Consider the following 23,494-nt stretch of genomic DNA (forward strand, 5'->3'; position numbering starts at 1 on the left):
AAGCCTAGGTCATGCCAAGCCTAGGTCATGTCAAGCCTAGGTCATGTTAAGCCTAGGTCATGTCAAGCCTAGGTCATGCCAAGCCTAGGTCATGCCAAGCCTAGGTCATGTTAAGCCTAGGTCATGCTAAGCCTAGGTCATGCTAAGCCTAGGTCATGCCAAGCCTAGGTCATCTTAAGCCTAGGTCACACCTTTGAACCTCTTACACCTTGGACCATCTTGGAACCGCTTTTGTGACCTCCACCATCACCTAGGCATATTGGCCGAGATGTTATCACCTAGGCATCCGAGATCCTTAATCCTTGCACCTAGTGATCTTGTTCTGGGACTGGAATGACCTAGACCGAGGTGTGGCACATCTAGGCCGAGGTGTGGCACAGCTTAGTCAAGTGTTGTCTTTCCTAGCCGAGGTCATTGTCACCCTAGTTGCCGAAGTCTTGTGGTTAGCCGATGTCAATACTTGCCGGAGTGCCATTCCGAGTAGCTTGCTAGATACGCCTTGTCAGGGCCTTGTCTTGTCAATCTATCACCTTTTTGAAGAGAACCAACCAACCGTTGCCACGTGTCCGAGCTGAGAGTTAAGTTAGCCGGCAGAGAGAGAAACCCCTCATTTGTTGTATCTTGTTTTGAAGAGTAGAGAGAGAAGCTCCAGAAGAGGGAGAAGAGTTCTTGAGAGAGAGTGGATTTCCAAGCTTGATTCTTTGAGATCGAACCGTTAGATCCGTGTTCTAAGGTTAGATTCTTGATCCGCTCTTGTTGTTCTATATGTTTATGATATTGCATTGCATGATTGAATATGATTTGTAAGCCATGCATTGCTTTGAAGTTTGGTTTTAGAAAGAGAAAATGGTTTTCATGTGTTCTTCAAGAAAAGTCATGTTTTGATCCGAAAGCTCATGCCTAGATCCATGTTTTTGTGTTTGTTCTTGCATGATTTTCAAAGTATGGGTACCCAGGTCCATGTTTTCGAACTCATGTCATGAAATCCCAGATCTTGTAATAACAAGTTATGATTTTAGCATTCATGTTCTTCATGTTCTTCATGCTCATGTTCTTCATGTTCTTCAAGGAGGAAACCCAGATTTCCAGGCTTCATTTCCCTAGGTGTGATCACCGACACCACTCTTGCCTAGATCACACACCTAGGCCAAGCATCGTATCTCACCTTGGCCTACCTTGCATGATCACTTGCACGTTAGTTTATCTTGCATGCACACCTAGGCTATCCACTGCACACCTAGGCCGACCATGGTACACCCATGCCGGCACCTTGTAACACCTCGGCAGACAGCTGCATACTGAAGCCTAGGTAACCACACCTCGGCCAAGAGGTGTGGGACCTCGGCCAAGACCTCTTGAGTTCACCCAGCTAGGTCGTTTTAGCCTAGATCATCTCTGTGCATCCATTCCAGGACCTGGTTGGTACCCAGCATGTTTTCCCTAGATGTTTCCAGCATGTTTTCCCTAGGTGTTTCCAGCATGTTTTCCCTAGGTGTTTTCAGCATGTTTTCCCTAGGTATTTTCAGCATGTTTTCCCTAGATGTTTTCGGCATGTTTTCCTAGGTGCTTTCAGCATGTTTTCCCTAGATCATTTGCATTCATGTGAAGCTTGTTTTAAGAGTGCGTTCAATAGACTTTGCCACGTGTTTGTAGGACTTGGACCTTTGCCTTGATCCCGACGCCCCAAGAACTATGTGAGTGGTATTTCTAATAAAGCTATGTTATAACGTTTTGTTAAAGCTTCGCTTTGCTTGTTTTGAAAAGTATTTGATCAAGCATGAATGATTATCCCTATTTTTTATATCAAGTATTACTTTGTTTTGATGACATTCTTGGAAAGTCCTCCCATGCTAGGGGACTCTAAGCCCATGTAGCACCATGTTTGAGAGATCTCTGTCATCGACGGTCTATGAACGGATGGCCCCACCGACGGTCTATGAACGGGTGGATTTGTCTAATCGATTCCGGGTCGATTATTCCCTTGTCTTGTCCGAAATGTCATCACCCCATGTATTATGTAGATGTTATTAACATCCCAAGCAAGATTTGAAAGACCAAGATTTGATTGATGAACTTGATTCATCCCATGTTTTGAACAAGCTATGATATATGTATTGTTTTGACAAGGACCTTGGAAATCATTCATTTACCCCTTTATTACTTATATCATTCACTGAGTATCCAAGCTCACCCTCCCTATGTATATATGTAGGTAACAAGCAAGAAGTCGGCTACGCCGAGATGTGTGTGTGTTGCAAGATGTGTGTTTTGTATGCATGTTGTGTCGGCGTGAGGACGTCGGCAATCTTGAAGCTTTTGTATTTGAACATGTCGGCTTGAGAAGCTCTTTTGCTAAGATGTGATGTGTATTTTTGTACTTCATTTCTTTATGTATTCAAGTTGTAAAGCTATATAAAGATGTATGCCATTTCATTTGACTTATGCACTGCTCTTATGGACCACTTGTATTTTAGATTATTGCTTCCGCACTTGTGAGCCCCCTATATCTATACTCTGATTGTGTGTGAATTTTGGAAGTTGGCCTTCGGTAATCACGGATTACTGGCCATCACGGCACCAAACTACTAGGGGCGGTTTGGGGGCGTGACAGAATGGTATCAGAGCACAAGATCCTTGTAGTACGTTATTCACACACTTTGAGTCCTAAAGAGCATAGGATGTCCCTTAGAAGAATGTTAAGATTGCATCATGTTGCTTGCTACTTGACAAGGTGTGCATTATCTCGGCATGAGCATTTTGTTACATCGGCATGATCATGTTCACTTGCACACACGTTCATCTGTTCATTTTATTCTAAGAATCCGACTTTCGGAATTATTTTGGGGACAAGGTAAGTTAAGTTTGGGGACCAAACTTCTTTAAGGAGGGTAGACTGTAATAACCCACATTCATGTCTTAGTCATGTTCATGTACATTTGCATGATTTCGTCTTGTTAAGCTTGCATTTGTAGACTTGGACTTGTTTTGCCTAGGTAAAGGTTCTTGTCTTGTCTTGATGCTATCATGTTTTCCCTAATTGTTGTATGCATGCTTTGTTCCTTCCTTGCTATGTTAAGCCTAGGTCATGTTAAGCCTAGGTCATGTCAAGCCTAGGTTATGCCAAGCCTAGGTCATGTTAAGCCTAGGTCATGCCAAGCTTAGGTCATGTCAAGCCTAGGTCATGTTAAGCCTAGGTCATGCCAAGCCTAGGTCATGTTAAGCCTAGGTCATGCCAAGCTTAGGTCATGTCAAGCCTAGGTCATGTTAAGCCTAGGTCATGCCAAGCCTAGGTCATGTTAAGCCTAGGTCATGCCAAGCTTAGGTCATGTCAAGCCTAGGTCATGTTAAGCCTAGGTCATGTCAAGCCTAGGTCATGTTAAGCCTAGGTCATGCCAAGCCTAGGTCATGCCAAGCCTAGGTCATGTCAAGCCTAGGTCATGTTAAGCCTAGGTCATGTCAAGCCTAGGTCATGCCAAGCCTAGGTCATGCCAAGCCTAGGTCATGTTAAGCCTAGGTCATGCTAAGCCTAGGTCATGCTAAGCCTAGGTCATGCCAAGCCTAGGTCATCTTAAGCCTAGGTCACACCTTTGAACCTCTTACACCTTGGACCATCTTGGAACCGCTTTTGTGACCTCCACCATCACCTAGGCATATTGGCCGAGATGTTATCACCTAGGCATCCGAGATCCTTAATCCTTGCACCTAGTGATCTTGTTCTGGGACTGGAATGACCTAGACCGAGGTGTGGCACATCTAGGCCGAGGTGTGGCACAGCTTAGTCAAGTGTTGTCTTTCCTAGCCGAGGTCATTGTCACCCTAGTTGCCGAAGTCTTGTGGTTAGCCGATGTCAATACTTGCCGGAGTGCCATTCCGAGTAGCTTGCTAGATACGCCTTGTCAGGGCCTTGTCTTGTCAATCTATCACCTTTTTGAAGAGAACCAACCAACCGTTGCCACGTGTCCGAGCTGAGAGTTAAGTTAGCCAGCAGAGAGAGAAACCCCTCATTTGTTGTATCTTGTTTTGAAGAGTAGAGAGAGAAGCTCCAGAAGAGGGAGAAGAGTTCTTGAGAGAGAGTGGATTTCCAAGCTTGATTCTTTGAGATCGAACCGTTAGATCCGTGTTCTAAGGTTAGATTCTTGATCCGCTCTTGTTGTTCTATATGTTTATGATATTGCATTGCATGATTGAATATGATTTGTAAGCCATGCATTGCTTTGAAGTTTGGTTTTAGAAAGAGAAAATGGTTTTCATGTGTTCTTCAAGAAAAGTCATGTTTTGATCCGAAAGCTCATGCCTAGATCCATGTTTTTGTGTTTGTTCTTGCATGATTTTCAAAGTATGGGTACCCAGGTCCATGTTTTCGAACTCATGTCATGAAATCCCAGATCTTGTAATAACAAGTTATGATTTTAGCATTCATGTTCTTCATGTTCTTCATGCTCATGTTCTTCATGTTCTTCAAGGAGGAAACCCAGATTTCCAGGCTTCATTTCCCTAGGTGTGATCACCGACACCACTCTTGCCTAGATCACACACCTAGGCCAAGCATCGTATCTCACCTTGGCCTACCTTGCATGATCACTTGCACGTTAGTTTATCTTGCATGCACACCTAGGCTATCCACTGCACACCTAGGCCGACCATGGTACACCCATGCCGGCACCTTGTAACACCTCGGCAGACAGCTGCATACTGAAGCCTAGGTAACCACACCTCGGCCAAGAGGTGTGGGACCTCGGCCAAGACCTCTTGAGTTCACCCAGCTAGGTCGTTTTAGCCTAGATCATCTCTGTGCATCCATTCCAGGACCTGGTTGGTACCCAGCATGTTTTCCCTAGATGTTTCCAGCATGTTTTCCCTAGGTGTTTCCAGCATGTTTTCCCTAGGTGTTTTCAGCATGTTTTCCCTAGGTATTTTCAGCATGTTTTCCCTAGATGTTTTCGGCATGTTTTCCTAGGTGCTTTCAGCATGTTTTCCCTAGATCATTTGCATTCATGTGAAGCTTGTTTTAAGAGTGCGTTCAATAGACTTTGCCACGTGTTTGTAGGACTTGGACCTTTGCCTTGATCCCGACGCCCCAAGAACTATGTGAGTGGTATTTCTAATAAAGCTATGTTATAACGTTTTGTTAAAGCTTCGCTTTGCTTGTTTTGAAAAGTATTTGATCAAGCATGAATGATTATCCCTATTTTTTATATCAAGTATTACTTTGTTTTGATGACATTCTTGGAAAGTCCTCCCATGCTAGGGGACTCTAAGCCCATGTAGCACCATGTTTGAGAGATCTCTGTCATCGACGGTCTATGAACGGATGGCCCCACCGACGGTCTATGAACGGGTGGATTTGTCTAATCGATTCCGGGTCGATTATTCCCTTGTCTTGTCCGAAATGTCATCACCCCATGTATTATGTAGATGTTATTAACATCCCAAGCAAGATTTGAAAGACCAAGATTTGATTGATGAACTTGATTCATCCCATGTTTTGAACAAGCTATGATATATGTATTGTTTTGACAAGGACCTTGGAAATCATTCATTTACCCCTTTATTACTTATATCATTCACTGAGTATCCAAGCTCACCCTCCCTATGTATATATGTAGGTAACAAGCAAGAAGTCGGCTACGCCGAGATGTGTGTGTGTTGCAAGATGTGTGTTTTGTATGCATGTTGTGTCGGCGTGAGGACGTCGGCAATCTTGAAGCTTTTGTATTTGAACATGTCGGCTTGAGAAGCTCTTTTGCTAAGATGTGATGTGTATTTTTGTACTTCATTTCTTTATGTATTCAAGTTGTAAAGCTATATAAAGATGTATGCCATTTCATTTGACTTATGCACTGCTCTTATGGACCACTTGTATTTTAGATTATTGCTTCCGCACTTGTGAGCCCCCTATATCTATACTCTGATTGTGTGTGAATTTTGGAAGTTGGCCTTCGGTAATCACGGATTACTGGCCATCACGGCACCAAACTACTAGGGGCGGTTTGGGGGCGTGACAATTATTCAGTAAATTCTCAATTAATTATTGAGTAAATTCCTTGTAAATCTTCCGTAAATTATTTAGAAAATTCGATGTAAATTTTTCATAATTTCACGGTAAATTACTCATGAGAATCCCAATCAATTAGTCATCAAATCTCAGAAAATTGCTCAGAACATTACCCAGTAAATTGCTAAGTAAATTACTCATTAAATTTCGAGTAAATCACTTAGTAAATTCTAAGTAAATTAGTCGGTAAATTACTCAGTAAATTCTCATTAAATTACTCAGTAAATTCCAAGAAAATTCTCAGTAAATTACTTAGAAAATTCTCAATAAATTCCCAGTAAATTACTTAGTAAGTTCTCAGTAAATTACTAATTAAATTCCCAAGAAATTATTAGTAAATTATTTTGTAAATTCTCAATTAATTACTCAGTAAATTTCTAGTAAATCCTCAGTAAATTATTTAGAAAATTTGATGTAAATTTTTCATAATTTCACGGTAAATTACTCATAAAAATCCCAATAAATTACACATTAAATTCTCAGAAAATTACACAGAACATTACCCAGTAAATTGCTAAGTAAATTACTCAGTAAATTCCGAGTAAATCACTTAGTAAATTCTCATTAAATTACTCAATAAATTCCCAAAAAATTCTAAGTAATTTATAAAGTAAATTATTTAGAAAATTCTCAATAAATTCTCAGTTAATTACTTAGTAAATTCTCAGTAAATTACTAATTAAATTCCCAAGAAATTCTCAATAAATTATTCAGTAAAATCTCAATTAATTACTTAGTAAATTCTTAGTAAATCCTCAGTAAATTATTTAGAAAAGTCGAAGTAAATTTTTCATAATTTCACGACAAATTACTCATTTAAATCTCAGCAAATTACTCATTGAATTCTCAGTAAATTACTCAGAACATTACCCAGTAAATTGCTAAGTAAATTACTCAATAAATTTCAAGTAAATCACTCAGTAAATTCTCATTAAATAACTCAGTAAATTCCTAGAAAATTCTTTGTAATTTATAAAGTAAATTACTTAGAAAATTCTCAATAAATTCCCAGTAAATTCTCAGTAAATTACTTTGTAAATTCTCAGTAAATTACTAATTAAATTCCCAAGAAATTCTCAGTAAATTATTCAGTAAATTCTCAATTAATTACTTAGTAAATTCTTAGTAAATCCTCAGTAAATTATTTAGAAAAATCGAAGTAAATTTTTCATAAATTAACGGCAAATTACTCAGTAAAATTTCAGTAAATTACTCATTAAATTCTCAGTAAATTACTCAGAACATTAGCCAGTAAATTGCTAAGTAAATTACTCAGTAAATTCTGAGTAAATCACTCAATAAATTCTCATTAAATTACTCAATAAATTCCCTGAAAATTCTTAGTAATTTATAAAGTAAATTACTTAGAAAATTCTCAATAAATTCCCAGTAAATTCTCAGTAAATTACTTTGTAAATTCTCAGTAAATTACTAATTAAATTCCCAAGAAATTCTTAGTAAATTATTCAGTAAATTCTCAATTAATTACTTAGTAAATTCTTGGTAAATCCTCAGTAAATTATTTAAAAAAATCGAAGTAAATTTTTCATAAATTAACGGCAAATTACTCAGTAAAATCTCAGTAAATTAATCATTGAATTCTCAGAAAATTACGCAGAACATTACCCAGTAAATTGCTAAGTAAATTACACAGTAAATTCCGAGTAAATCACACAGTAAATTCTCAATAAATTACTCAATAAATTCCCAAAAAATTCTTAGTAAATTATAAAGTAAATTACTTAGAAAATACTCAATAAATTCGTAGTAAATTCTCAGTAAATTACTTACTAAATTCTCAGGAAATTACTAATTAAATTCCCAAGAAATTCTTAGTAAATTATTCAGTAAATTCTCAATTAATTACTAGGTAAATTCCTAGTAAATCCTCAGTAAATTATTTAGAAAATTCAATGTAAATTTTTCATAATTTCATGGTAAATCACTCATTAAAAACCCAATAAATTACTCATTAAATTCTCAGAAAATTACTTACAACATTACTCAGTAAATTGCTAAGTAAATTACTCAGTAAATTTCGAGTAAATCACTCAATAAATTCTCGTTAAATTACTCAATAAATTCCTAGAAAATTCTTAGTAATTTATAAAGTAAATTACTTAGAAAATTCTCAATAAATTCCCAGTAAATTCTCAGTAAATTACTTAGTAAATTCTCAGTAAATTACTAATTAAATTCCCAAGAAATTCTTAGTAAATTATTCAGTAAATTCTCAATTAATTATTGAGTAAATTCCTTGTAAATCTTCCGTAAATTATTTAGAAAATTCGATGTAAATTTTTCATAATTTCACGGTAAATTACTCATGAGAATCCCAATCAATTAGTCATCAAATCTCAGAAAATTGCTCAGAACATTACCCAGTAAATTGCTAAGTAAATTACTCATTAAATTTCGAGTAAATCACTTAGTAAATTCTAAGTAAATTAGTCGGTAAATTACTCAGTAAATTCTCATTAAATTACTCAGTAAATTCCAAGAAAATTCTCAGTAAATTACTTAGAAAATTCTCAATAAATTCCCAGTAAATTACTTAGTAAGTTCTCAGTAAATTACTAATTAAATTCCCAAGAAATTATTAGTAAATTATTTTGTAAATTCTCAATTAATTACTCAGTAAATTTCTAGTAAATCCTCAGTAAATTATTTAGAAAATTTGATGTAAATTTTTCATAATTTCACGGTAAATTACTCATAAAAATCCCAATAAATTACACATTAAATTCTCAGAAAATTACACAGAACATTACCCAGTAAATTGCTAAGTAAATTACTCAGTAAATTCCGAGTAAATCACTTAGTAAATTCTCATTAAATTACTCAATAAATTCCCAAAAAATTCTAAGTAATTTATAAAGTAAATTATTTAGAAAATTCTCAATAAATTCTCAGTTAATTACTTAGTAAATTCTCAGTAAATTACTAATTAAATTCCCAAGAAATTCTCAATAAATTATTCAGTAAAATCTCAATTAATTACTTAGTAAATTCTTAGTAAATCCTCAGTAAATTATTTAGAAAAGTCGAAGTAAATTTTTCATAATTTCACGACAAATTACTCATTTAAATCTCAGCAAATTACTCATTGAATTCTCAGTAAATTACTCAGAACATTACCCAGTAAATTGCTAAGTAAATTACTCAATAAATTTCAAGTAAATCACTCAGTAAATTCTCATTAAATAACTCAGTAAATTCCTAGAAAATTCTTTGTAATTTATAAAGTAAATTACTTAGAAAATTCTCAATAAATTCCCAGTAAATTCTCAGTAAATTACTTTGTAAATTCTCAGTAAATTACTAATTAAATTCCCAAGAAATTCTCAGTAAATTATTCAGTAAATTCTCAATTAATTACTTAGTAAATTCTTAGTAAATCCTCAGTAAATTATTTAGAAAAATCGAAGTAAATTTTTCATAAATTAACGGCAAATTACTCAGTAAAATTTCAGTAAATTACTCATTAAATTCTCAGTAAATTACTCAGAACATTAGCCAGTAAATTGCTAAGTAAATTACTCAGTAAATTCTGAGTAAATCACTCAATAAATTCTCATTAAATTACTCAATAAATTCCCTGAAAATTCTTAGTAATTTATAAAGTAAATTACTTAGAAAATTCTCAATAAATTCCCAGTAAATTCTCAGTAAATTACTTTGTAAATTCTCAGTAAATTACTAATTAAATTCCCAAGAAATTCTTAGTAAATTATTCAGTAAATTCTCAATTAATTACTTAGTAAATTCTTGGTAAATCCTCAGTAAATTATTTAAAAAAATCGAAGTAAATTTTTCATAAATTAACGGCAAATTACTCAGTAAAATCTCAGTAAATTAATCATTGAATTCTCAGAAAATTACGCAGAACATTACCCAGTAAATTGCTAAGTAAATTACACAGTAAATTCCGAGTAAATCACACAGTAAATTCTCAATAAATTACTCAATAAATTCCCAAAAAATTCTTAGTAAATTATAAAGTAAATTACTTAGAAAATACTCAATAAATTCGTAGTAAATTCTCAGTAAATTACTTACTAAATTCTCAGGAAATTACTAATTAAATTCCCAAGAAATTCTTAGTAAATTATTCAGTAAATTCTCAATTAATTACTAGGTAAATTCCTAGTAAATCCTCAGTAAATTATTTAGAAAATTCAATGTAAATTTTTCATAATTTCATGGTAAATCACTCATTAAAAACCCAATAAATTACTCATTAAATTCTCAGAAAATTACTTACAACATTACTCAGTAAATTGCTAAGTAAATTACTCAGTAAATTTCGAGTAAATCACTCAATAAATTCTCGTTAAATTACTCAATAAATTCCTAGAAAATTCTTAGTAATTTATAAAGTAAATTACTTAGAAAATTCTCAATAAATTCCCAGTAAATTCTCAGTAAATTACTTAGTAAATTCTCAGTAAATTACTAATTAAATTCCCAAGAAATTCTTAGTAAATTATTCAGTAAATTCTCAATTAATTATTGAGTAAATTCCTTGTAAATCTTCCGTAAATTATTTAGAAAATTCGATGTAAATTTTTCATAATTTCACGGTAAATTACTCATGAGAATCCCAATCAATTAGTCATCAAATCTCAGAAAATTGCTCAGAACATTACCCAGTAAATTGCTAAGTAAATTACTCATTAAATTTCGAGTAAATCACTTAGTAAATTCTAAGTAAATTAGTCGGTAAATTACTCAGTAAATTCTCATTAAATTACTCAGTAAATTCCAAGAAAATTCTCAGTAAATTACTTAGAAAATTCTCAATAAATTCCCAGTAAATTACTTAGTAAGTTCTCAGTAAATTACTAATTAAATTCCCAAGAAATTATTAGTAAATTATTTTGTAAATTCTCAATTAATTACTCAGTAAATTTCTAGTAAATCCTCAGTAAATTATTTAGAAAATTTGATGTAAATTTTTCATAATTTCACGGTAAATTACTCATAAAAATCCCAATAAATTACACATTAAATTCTCAGAAAATTACACAGAACATTACCCAGTAAATTGCTAAGTAAATTACTCAGTAAATTCCGAGTAAATCACTTAGTAAATTCTCATTAAATTACTCAATAAATTCCCAAAAAATTCTAAGTAATTTATAAAGTAAATTATTTAGAAAATTCTCAATAAATTCTCAGTTAATTACTTAGTAAATTCTCAGTAAATTACTAATTAAATTCCCAAGAAATTCTCAATAAATTATTCAGTAAAATCTCAATTAATTACTTAGTAAATTCTTAGTAAATCCTCAGTAAATTATTTAGAAAAGTCGAAGTAAATTTTTCATAATTTCACGACAAATTACTCATTTAAATCTCAGCAAATTACTCATTGAATTCTCAGTAAATTACTCAGAACATTACCCAGTAAATTGCTAAGTAAATTACTCAATAAATTTCAAGTAAATCACTCAGTAAATTCTCATTAAATAACTCAGTAAATTCCTAGAAAATTCTTTGTAATTTATAAAGTAAATTACTTAGAAAATTCTCAATAAATTCCCAGTAAATTCTCAGTAAATTACTTTGTAAATTCTCAGTAAATTACTAATTAAATTCCCAAGAAATTCTCAGTAAATTATTCAGTAAATTCTCAATTAATTACTTAGTAAATTCTTAGTAAATCCTCAGTAAATTATTTAGAAAAATCGAAGTAAATTTTTCATAAATTAACGGCAAATTACTCAGTAAAATTTCAGTAAATTACTCATTAAATTCTCAGTAAATTACTCAGAACATTAGCCAGTAAATTGCTAAGTAAATTACTCAGTAAATTCTGAGTAAATCACTCAATAAATTCTCATTAAATTACTCAATAAATTCCCTGAAAATTCTTAGTAATTTATAAAGTAAATTACTTAGAAAATTCTCAATAAATTCCCAGTAAATTCTCAGTAAATTACTTTGTAAATTCTCAGTAAATTACTAATTAAATTCCCAAGAAATTCTTAGTAAATTATTCAGTAAATTCTCAATTAATTACTTAGTAAATTCTTGGTAAATCCTCAGTAAATTATTTAAAAAAATCGAAGTAAATTTTTCATAAATTAACGGCAAATTACTCAGTAAAATCTCAGTAAATTAATCATTGAATTCTCAGAAAATTACGCAGAACATTACCCAGTAAATTGCTAAGTAAATTACACAGTAAATTCCGAGTAAATCACACAGTAAATTCTCAATAAATTACTCAATAAATTCCCAAAAAATTCTTAGTAAATTATAAAGTAAATTACTTAGAAAATACTCAATAAATTCGTAGTAAATTCTCAGTAAATTACTTACTAAATTCTCAGGAAATTACTAATTAAATTCCCAAGAAATTCTTAGTAAATTATTCAGTAAATTCTCAATTAATTACTAGGTAAATTCCTAGTAAATCCTCAGTAAATTATTTAGAAAATTCAATGTAAATTTTTCATAATTTCATGGTAAATCACTCATTAAAAACCCAATAAATTACTCATTAAATTCTCAGAAAATTACTTACAACATTACTCAGTAAATTGCTAAGTAAATTACTCAGTAAATTTCGAGTAAATCACTCAATAAATTCTCGTTAAATTACTCAATAAATTCCTAGAAAAATCTTAGTAATTTATAAAGTAAATTACTTAGAAAATTCTCAATAAATTCCCAGTAAATTCTCAGTAAATTACTTAGTAAATTCTCAGTAAATTACTAATTAAATTCCCAAGAAATTCTTAGTAAATTATTCAGTAAATTCTCAATTAATTATTGAGTAAATTCCTTGTAAATCTTCCGTAAATTATTTAGAAAATTCGATGTAAATTTTTCATAATTTCACGGTAAATTACTCATGAGAATCCCAATCAATTAGTCATCAAATCTCAGAAAATTGCTCAGAACATTACCCAGTAAATTGCTAAGTAAATTACTCATTAAATTTCGAGTAAATCACTTAGTAAATTCTAAGTAAATTAGTCGGTAAATTACTCAGTAAATTCTCATTAAATTACTCAGTAAATTCCAAGAAAATTCTCAGTAAATTACTTAGAAAATTCTCAATAAATTCCCAGTAAATTACTTAGTAAGTTCTCAGTAAATTACTAATTAAATTCCCAAGAAATTATTAGTAAATTATTTTGTAAATTCTCAATTAATTACTCAGTAAATTTCTAGTAAATCCTCAGTAAATTATTTAGAAAATTTGATGTAAATTTTTCATAATTTCACGGTAAATTACTCATAAAAATCCCAATAAATTACACATTAAATTCTCAGAAAATTACACAGAACATTACCCAGTAAATTGCTAAGTAAATTACTCAGTAAATTCCGAGTAAATCACTTAGTAAATTCTCATTAAATTACTCAATAAATTCCCAAAAAATTCTAAGTAATTTATAAAGTAAATTATTTAGAAAATTCTCAATAAATTCTCAGTTAATTACTTAGTAAATTCTCAGTAAATTACTAATTAAATTCCCAAGAAATTCTCAATAAATTATTCAGTAAAATCTCAATTAATTACTTAGTAAATTCTTAGTAAATCCTCAGTAAATTATTTAGAAAAGTCGAAGTAAATTTTTCATAATTTCACGACAAATTACTCATTTAAATCTCAGCAAATTACTCATTGAATTCTCAGTAAATTACTCAGAACATTACCCAGTAAATTGCTAAGTAAATTACTCAATAAATTTCAAGTAAATCACTCAGTAAATTCTCATTAAATAACTCAGTAAATTCCTAGAAAATTCTTTGTAATTTATAAAGTAAATTACTTAGAAAATTCTCAATAAATTCCCAGTAAATTCTCAGTAAATTACTTTGTAAATTCTCAGTAAATTACTAATTAAATTCCCAAGAAATTCTCAGTAAATTATTCAGTAAATTCTCAATTAATTACTTAGTAAATTCTTAGTAAATCCTCAGTAAATTATTTAGAAAAATCGAAGTAAATTTTTCATAAATTAACGGCAAATTACTCAGTAAAATTTCAGTAAATTACTCATTAAATTCTCAGTAAATTACTCAGAACATTAGCCAGTAAATTGCTAAGTAAATTACTCAGTAAATTCTGAGTAAATCACTCAATAAATTCTCATTAAATTACTCAATAAATTCCCTGAAAATTCTTAGTAATTTATAAAGTAAATTACTTAGAAAATTCTCAATAAATTCCCAGTAAATTCTCAGTAAATTACTTTGTAAATTCTCAGTAAATTACTAATTAAATTCCCAAGAAATTCTTAGTAAATTATTCAGTAAATTCTCAATTAATTACTTAGTAAATTCTTGGTAAATCCTCAGTAAATTATTTAAAAAAATCGAAGTAAATTTTTCATAAATTAACGGCAAATTACTCAGTAAAATCTCAGTAAATTAATCATTGAATTCTCAGAAAATTACGCAGAACATTACCCAGTAAATTGCTAAGTAAATTACACAGTAAATTCCGAGTAAATCACACAGTAAATTCTCAATAAATTACTCAATAAATTCCCAAAAAATTCTTAGTAAATTATAAAGTAAATTACTTAGAAAATACTCAATAAATTCGTAGTAAATTCTCAGTAAATTACTTACTAAATTCTCAGGAAATTACTAATTAAATTCCCAAGAAATTCTTAGTAAATTATTCAGTAAATTCTCAATTAATTACTAGGTAAATTCCTAGTAAATCCTCAGTAAATTATTTAGAAAATTCAATGTAAATTTTTCATAATTTCATGGTAAATCACTCATTAAAAACCCAATAAATTACTCATTAAATTCTCAGAAAATTACTTACAACATTACTCAGTAAATTGCTAAGTAAATTACTCAGTAAATTTCGAGTAAATCACTCAATAAATTCTCGTTAAATTACTCAATAAATTCCTAGAAAATTCTTAGTAATTTATAAAGTAAATTACTTAGAAAATTCTCAATAAATTCCCAGTAAATTCTCAGTAAATTACTTAGTAAATTCTCAGTAAATTACTAATTAAATTCCCAAGAAATTCTTAGTAAATTATTCAGTAAATTCTCAATTAATTATTGAGTAAATTCCTTGTAAATCTTCCGTAAATTATTTAGAAAATTCGATGTAAATTTTTCATAATTTCACGGTAAATTACTCATGAGAATCCCAATCAATTAGTCATCAAATCTCAGAAAATTGCTCAGAACATTACCCAGTAAATTGCTAAGTAAATTACTCATTAAATTTCGAGTAAATCACTTAGTAAATTCTAAGTAAATTAGTCGGTAAATTACTCAGTAAATTCTCATTAAATTACTCAGTAAATTCCAAGAAAATTCTCAGTAAATTACTTAGAAAATTCTCAATAAATTCCCAGTAAATTACTTAGTAAGTTCTCAGTAAATTACTAATTAAATTCCCAAGAAATTATTAGTAAATTATTTTGTAAATTCTCAATTAATTACTCAGTAAATTTCTAGTAAATCCTCAGTAAATTATTTAGAAAATTTGATGTAAATTTTTCATAATTTCACGGTAAATTACTCATAAAAATCCCAATAAATTACACATTAAATTCTCAGAAAATTACACAGAACATTACCCAGTAAATTGCTAAGTAAATTACTCAGTAAATTCCGAGTAAATCACTTAGTAAATTCTCATTAAATTACTCAATAAATTCCCAAAAAATTCTAAGTAATTTATAAAGTAAATTATTTAGAAAATTCTCAATAAATTCTCAGTTAATTACTTAGTAAATTCTCAGTAAATTACTAATTAAATTCCCAAGAAATTCTCAATAAATTATTCAGTAAAATCTCAATTAATTACTTAGTAAATTCTTAGTAAATCCTCAGTAAATTATTTAGAAAAGTCGAAGTAAATTTTTCATAATTTCACGACAAATTACTCATTTAAATCTCAGCAAATTACTCATTGAATTCTCAGTAAATTACTCAGAACATTACCCAGTAAATTGCTAAGTAAATTACTCAATAAATTTCAAGTAAATCACTCAGTAAATTCTCATTAAATAACTCAGTAAATTCCTAGAAAATTCTTTGTAATTTATAAAGTAAATTACTTAGAAAATTCTCAATAAATTCCCAGTAAATTCTCAGTAAATTACTTTGTAAATTCTCAGTAAATTACTAATTAAATTCCCAAGAAATTCTCAGTAAATTATTCAGTAAATTCTCAATTAATTACTTAGTAAATTCTTAGTAAATCCTCAGTAAATTATTTAGAAAAATCGAAGTAAATTTTTCATAAATTAACGGCAAATTACTCAGTAAAATTTCAGTAAATTACTCATTAAATTCTCAGTAAATTACTCAGAACATTAGCCAGTAAATTGCTAAGTAAATTACTCAGTAAATTCTGAGTAAATCACTCAATAAATTCTCATTAAATTACTCAATAAATTCCCTGAAAATTCTTAGTAATTTATAAAGTAAATTACTTAGAAAATTCTCAATAAATTCCCAGTAAATTCTCAGTAAATTACTTTGTAAATTCTCAGTAAATTACTAATTAAATTCCCAAGAAATTCTTAGTAAATTATTCAGTAAATTCTCAATTAATTACTTAGTAAATTCTTGGTAAATCCTCAGTAAATTATTTAAAAAAATCGAAGTAAATTTTTCATAAATTAACGGCAAATTACTCAGTAAAATCTCAGTAAATTAATCATTGAATTCTCAGAAAATTACGCAGAACATTACCCAGTAAATTGCTAAGTAAATTACACAGTAAATTCCGAGTAAATCACACAGTAAATTCTCAATAAATTACTCAATAAATTCCCAAAAAATTCTTAGTAAATTATAAAGTAAATTACTTAGAAAATACTCAATAAATTCGTAGTAAATTCTCAGTAAATTACTTACTAAATTCTCAGGAAATTACTAATTAAATTCCCAAGAAATTCTTAGTAAATTATTCAGTAAATTCTCAATTAATTACTAGGTAAATTCCTAGTAAATCCTCAGTAAATTATTTAGAAAATTCAATGTAAATTTTTCATAATTTCATGGTAAATCACTCATTAAAAACCCAATAAATTACTCATTAAATTCTCAGAAAATTACTTACAACATTACTCAGTAAATTGCTAAGTAAATTACTCAGTAAATTTCGAGTAAATCACTCAATAAATTCTCGTTAAATTACTCAATAAATTCCTAGAAAATTCTTAGTAATTTATAAAGTAAATTACTTAGAAAATTCTCAATAAATTCCCAGTAAATTCTCAGTAAATTACTTAGTAAATTCTCAGTAAATTACTAATTAAATTCCCAAGAAATTCTTAGTAAATTATTCAGTAAATTCTCAATTAATTATTGAGTAAATTCCTTGTAAATCTTCCGTAAATTATTTAGAAAATTCGATGTAAATTTTTCATAATTTCACGGTAAATTACTCATGAGAATCCCAATCAATTAGTCATCAAATCTCAGAAAATTGCTCAGAACATTACCCAGTAAATTGCTAAGTAAATTACTCATTAAATTTCGAGTAAATCACTTAGTAAATTCTAAGTAAATTAGTCGGTAAATTACTCAGTAAATTCTCATTAAATTACTCAGTAAATTCCAAGAAAATTCTCAGTAAATTACTTAGAAAATTCTCAATAAATTCCCAGTAAATTACTTAGTAAGTTCTCAGTAAATTACTAATTAAATTCCCAAGAAATTATTAGTAAATTATTTTGTAAATTCTCAATTAATTACTCAGTAAATTTCTAGTAAATCCTCAGTAAATTATTTAGAAAATTTGATGTAAATTTTTCATAATTTCACGGTAAATTACTCATAAAAATCCCAATAAATTACACATTAAATTCTCAGAAAATTACACAGAACATTACCCAGTAAATTGCTAAGTAAATTACTCAGTAAATTCCGAGTAAATCACTTAGTAAATTCTCATTAAATTACTCAATAAATTCCCAAAAAATTCTAAGTAATTTATAAAGTAAATTATTTAGAAAATTCTCAATAAATTCTCAGTTAATTACTTAGTAAATTCTCAGTAAATTACTAATTAAATTCCCAAGAAATTCTCAATAAATTATTCAGTAAAATCTCAATTAATTACTTAGTAAATTCTTAGTAAATCCTCAGTAAATTATTTAGAAAAGTCGAAGTAAATTTTTCATAATTTCACGACAAATTACTCATTTAAATCTCAGCAAATTACTCATTGAATTCTCAGTAAATTACTCAGAACATTACCCAGTAAATTGCTAAGTAAATTACTCAATAAATTTCAAGTAAATCACTCAGTAAATTCTCATTAAATAACTCAGTAAATTCCTAGAAAATTCTTTGTAATTTATAAAGTAAATTACTTAGAAAATTCTCAATAAATTCCCAGTAAATTCTCAGTAAATTACTTTGTAAATTCTCAGTAAATTACTAATTAAATTCCCAAGAAATTCTCAGTAAATTATTCAGTAAATTCTCAATTAATTACTTAGTAAATTCTTAGTAAATCCTCAGTAAATTATTTAGAAAAATCGAAGTAAATTTTTCATAAATTAACGGCAAATTACTCAGTAAAATCTCAGTAAATTACTCATTAAATTCCCAAGAAATTATTAGTAAATTATTTTGTAAATTCTCAATTAATTACTCAGTAAATTTCTAGTAAATCCTCAGTAAATTATTTAGAAAATTTGATGTAAATTTTTCATAATTTCACGGTAAATTACTCATAAAAATCCCAATAAATTACACATTAAATTCTCAGAAAATTACACAGAACATTACCCAGTAAATTGCTAAGTAAATTACTCAGTAAATTCCGAGTAAATCACTTAGTAAATTCTCATTAAATTACTCAATAAATTCCCAAAAAATTCTAAGTAATTTATAAAGTAAATTATTTAGAAAATTCTCAATAAATTCTCAGTTAATTACTTAGTAAATTCTCAGTAAATTACTAATTAAATTCCCAAGAAATTCTCAATAAATTATTCAGTAAAATCTCAATTAATTACTTAGTAAATTCTTAGTAAATCCTCAGTAAATTATTTAGAAAAGTCGAAGTAAATTTTTCATAATTTCACGACAAATTACTCATTTAAATCTCAGCAAATTACTCATTGAATTCTCAGTAAATTACTCAGAACATTACCCAGTAAATTGCTAAGTAAATTACTCAATAAATTTCAAGTAAATCACTTAGTAAATTCTCATTAAATAACTCAGTAAATTCCTAGAAAATTCTTTGTAATTTATAAAGTAAATTACTTAGAAAATTCTCAATAAATTCCCAGTAAATTCTCAGTAAATTACTTTGTAAATTCTCAGTAAATTACTAATTAAATTCCCAAGAAATTCTCAGTAAATTATTCAGTAAATTCTCAATTAATTACTTAGTAAATTCTTAGTAAATCCTCAGTAAATTATTTAGAAAAATCGAAGTAAATTTTTCATAAATTAACGGCAAATTACTCAGTAAAATTTCAGTAAATTACTCATTAAATTCTCAGTAAATTACTCAGAACATTAGCCAGTAAATTGCTAAGTAAATTACTCAGTAAATTCTGAGTAAATCACTCAATAAATTCTCATTAAATTACTCAATAAATTCCCTGAAAATTCTTAGTAATTTATAAAGTAAATTACTTAGAAAATTCTCAATAAATTCCCAGTAAATTCTCAGTAAATTACTTTGTAAATTCTCAGTAAATTACTAATTAAATTCCCAAGAAATTCTTAGTAAATTATTCAGTAAATTCTCAATTAATTACTTAGTAAATTCTTGGTAAATCCTCAGTAAATTATTTAAAAAAATCGAAGTAAATTTTTCATAAATTAACGGCAAATTACTCAGTAAAATCTCAGTAAATTAATCATTGAATTCTCAGAAAATTACGCAGAACATTACCCAGTAAATTGCTAAGTAAATTACACAGTAAATTCCGAGTAAATCACACAGTAAATTCTCAATAAATTACTCAATAAATTCCCAAAAAATTCTTAGTAAATTATAAAGTAAATTACTTAGAAAATACTCAATAAATTCGTAGTAAATTCTCAGTAAATTACTTACTAAATTCTCAGGAAATTACTAATTAAATTCCCAAGAAATTCTTAGTAAATTATTCAGTAAATTCTCAATTAATTACTAGGTAAATTCCTAGTAAATCCTCAGTAAATTATTTAGAAAATTCAATGTAAATTTTTCATAATTTCATGGTAAATCACTCATTAAAAACCCAATAAATTACTCATTAAATTCTCAGAAAATTACTTACAACATTACTCAGTAAATTGCTAAGTAAATTACTCAGTAAATTTCGAGTAAATCACTCAATAAATTCTCGTTAAATTACTCAATAAATTCCTAGAAAATTCTTAGTAATTTATAAAGTAAATTACTTAGAAAATTCTCAATAAATTCCCAGTAAATTCTCAGTAAATTACTTAGTAAATTCTTAGTAAATTACTAATTAAATTCCCAAGAAATTCTTAGTAAATTATTCAGTAAATTCTCAATTAATTATTGAGTAAATTCCTTGTAAATCTTCCGTAAATTATTTAGAAAATTCGATGTAAATTTTTCATAATTTCACGGTAAATTACTCATGAGAATCCCAATCAATTAGTCATCAAATCTCAGAAAATTGCTCAGAACATTACCCAGTAAATTGCTAAGTAAATTACTCATTAAATTTCGAGTAAATCACTTAGTAAATTCTAAGTAAATTAGTCGGTAAATTACTCAGTAAATTCTCATTAAATTACTCAGTAAATTCCAAGAAAATTCTCAGTAAATTACTTAGAAAATTCTCAATAAATTCCCAGTAAATTACTTAGTAAGTTCTCAGTAAATTACTAATTAAATTCCCAAGAAATTATTAGTAAATTATTTTGTAAATTCTCAATTAATTACTCAGTAAATTTCTAGTAAATCCTCAGTAAATTATTTAGAAAATTTGATGTAAATTTTTCATAATTTCACGGTAAATTACTCATAAAAATCCCAATAAATTACACATTAAATTCTCAGAAAATTACACAGAACATTACCCAGTAAATTGCTAAGTAAATTACTCAGTAAATTCCGAGTAAATCACTTAGTAAATTCTCATTAAATTACTCAATAAATTCCCAAAAAATTCTAAGTAATTTATAAAGTAAATTATTTAGAAAATTCTCAATAAATTCTCAGTTAATTACTTAGTAAATTCTCAGTAAATTACTAATTAAATTCCCAAGAAATTCTCAATAAATTATTCAGTAAAATCTCAATTAATTACTTAGTAAATTCTTAGTAAATCCTCAGTAAATTATTTAGAAAAGTCGAAGTAAATTTTTCATAATTTCACGACAAATTACTCATTTAAATCTCAGCAAATTACTCATTGAATTCTCAGTAAATTACTCAGAACATTACCCAGTAAATTGCTAAGTAAATTACTCAATAAATTTCAAGTAAATCACTCAGTAAATTCTCATTAAATAACTCAGTAAATTCCTAGAAAATTCTTTGTAATTTATAAAGTAAATTACTTAGAAAATTCTCAATAAATTCCCAGTAAATTCTCAGTAAATTACTTTGTAAATTCTCAGTAAATTACTAATTAAATTCCCAAGAAATTCTCAGTAAATTATTCAGTAAATTCTCAATTAATTACTTAGTAAATTCTTAGTAAATCCTCAGTAAATTATTTAGAAAAATCGAAGTAAATTTTTCATAAATTAACGGCAAATTACTCAGTAAAATTTCAGTAAATTACTCATTAAATTCTCAGTAAATTACTCAGAACATTAGCCAGTAAATTGCTAAGTAAATTACTCAGTAAATTCTGAGTAAATCACTCAATAAATTCTCATTAAATTACTCAATAAATTCCCTGAAAATTCTTAGTAATTTATAAAGTAAATTACTTAGAAAATTCTCAATAAATTCCCAGTAAATTCTCAGTAAATTACTTTGTAAATTCTCAGTAAATTACTAATTAAATTCCCAAGAAATTCTTAGTAAATTATTCAGTAAATTCTCAATTAATTACTTAGTAAATTCTTGGTAAATCCTCAGTAAATTATTTAAAAAAATCGAAGTAAATTTTTCATAAATTAACGGCAAATTACTCAGTAAAATCTCAGTAAATTAATCATTGAATTCTCAGAAAATTACGCAGAACATTACCCAGTAAATTGCTAAGTAAATTACACAGTAAATTCCGAGTAAATCACACAGTAAATTCTCAATAAATTACTCAATAAATTCCCAAAAAATTCTTAGTAAATTATAAAGTAAATTACTTAGAAAATACTCAATAAATTCGTAGTAAATTCTCAGTAAATTACTTACTAAATTCTCAGGAAATTACTAATTAAATTCCCAAGAAATTCTTAGTAAATTATTCAGTAAATTCTCAATTAATTACTAGGTAAATTCCTAGTAAATCCTCAGTAAATTATTTAGAAAATTCAATGTAAATTTTTCATAATTTCATGGTAAATCACTCATTAAAAACCCAATAAATTACTCATTAAATTCTCAGAAAATTACTTACAACATTACTCAGTAAATTGCTAAGTAAATTACTCAGTAAATTTCGAGTAAATCACTCAATAAATTCTCGTTAAATTACTCAATAAATTCCTAGAAAATTCTTAGTAATTTATAAAGTAAATTACTTAGAAAATTCTCAATAAATTCCCAGTAAATTCTCAGTAAATTACTTAGTAAATTCTCAGTAAATTACTAATTAAATTCCCAAGAAATTCTTAGTAAATTATTCAGTAAATTCTCAATTAATTATTGAGTAAATTCCTTGTAAATCTTCCGTAAATTATTTAGAAAATTCGATGTAAATTTTTCATAATTTCACGGTAAATTACTCATGAGAATCCCAATCAATTAGTCATCAAATCTCAGAAAATTGCTCAGAACATTACCCAGTAAATTGCTAAGTAAATTACTCATTAAATTTCGAGTAAATCACTTAGTAAATTCTAAGTAAATTAGTCGGTAAATTACTCAGTAAATTCTCATTAAATTACTCAGTAAATTCCAAGAAAATTCTCAGTAAATTACTTAGAAAATTCTCAATAAATTCCCAGTAAATTACTTAGTAAGTTCTCAGTAAATTACTAATTAAATTCCCAAGAAATTATTAGTAAATTATTTTGTAAATTCTCAATTAATTACTCAGTAAATTTCTAGTAAATCCTCAGTAAATTATTTAGAAAATTTGATGTAAATTTTTCATAATTTCACGGTAAATTACTCATAAAAATCCCAATAAATTACACATTAAATTCTCAGAAAATTACACAGAACATTACCCAGTAAATTGCTAAGTAAATTACTCAGTAAATTCCGAGTAAATCACTTAGTAAATTCTCATTAAATTACTCAATAAATTCCCAAAAAATTCTAAGTAATTTATAAAGTAAATTATTTAGAAAATTCTCAATAAATTCTCAGTTAATTACTTAGTA

This window comes from Camellia sinensis, chromosome 6 (genome assembly GCF_055761805.1).
Source record: "Camellia sinensis isolate YWXY chromosome 6, ASM5576180v1, whole genome shotgun sequence".
Lineage (NCBI taxonomy): Eukaryota > Viridiplantae > Streptophyta > Magnoliopsida > Ericales > Theaceae > Camellia > Camellia sinensis.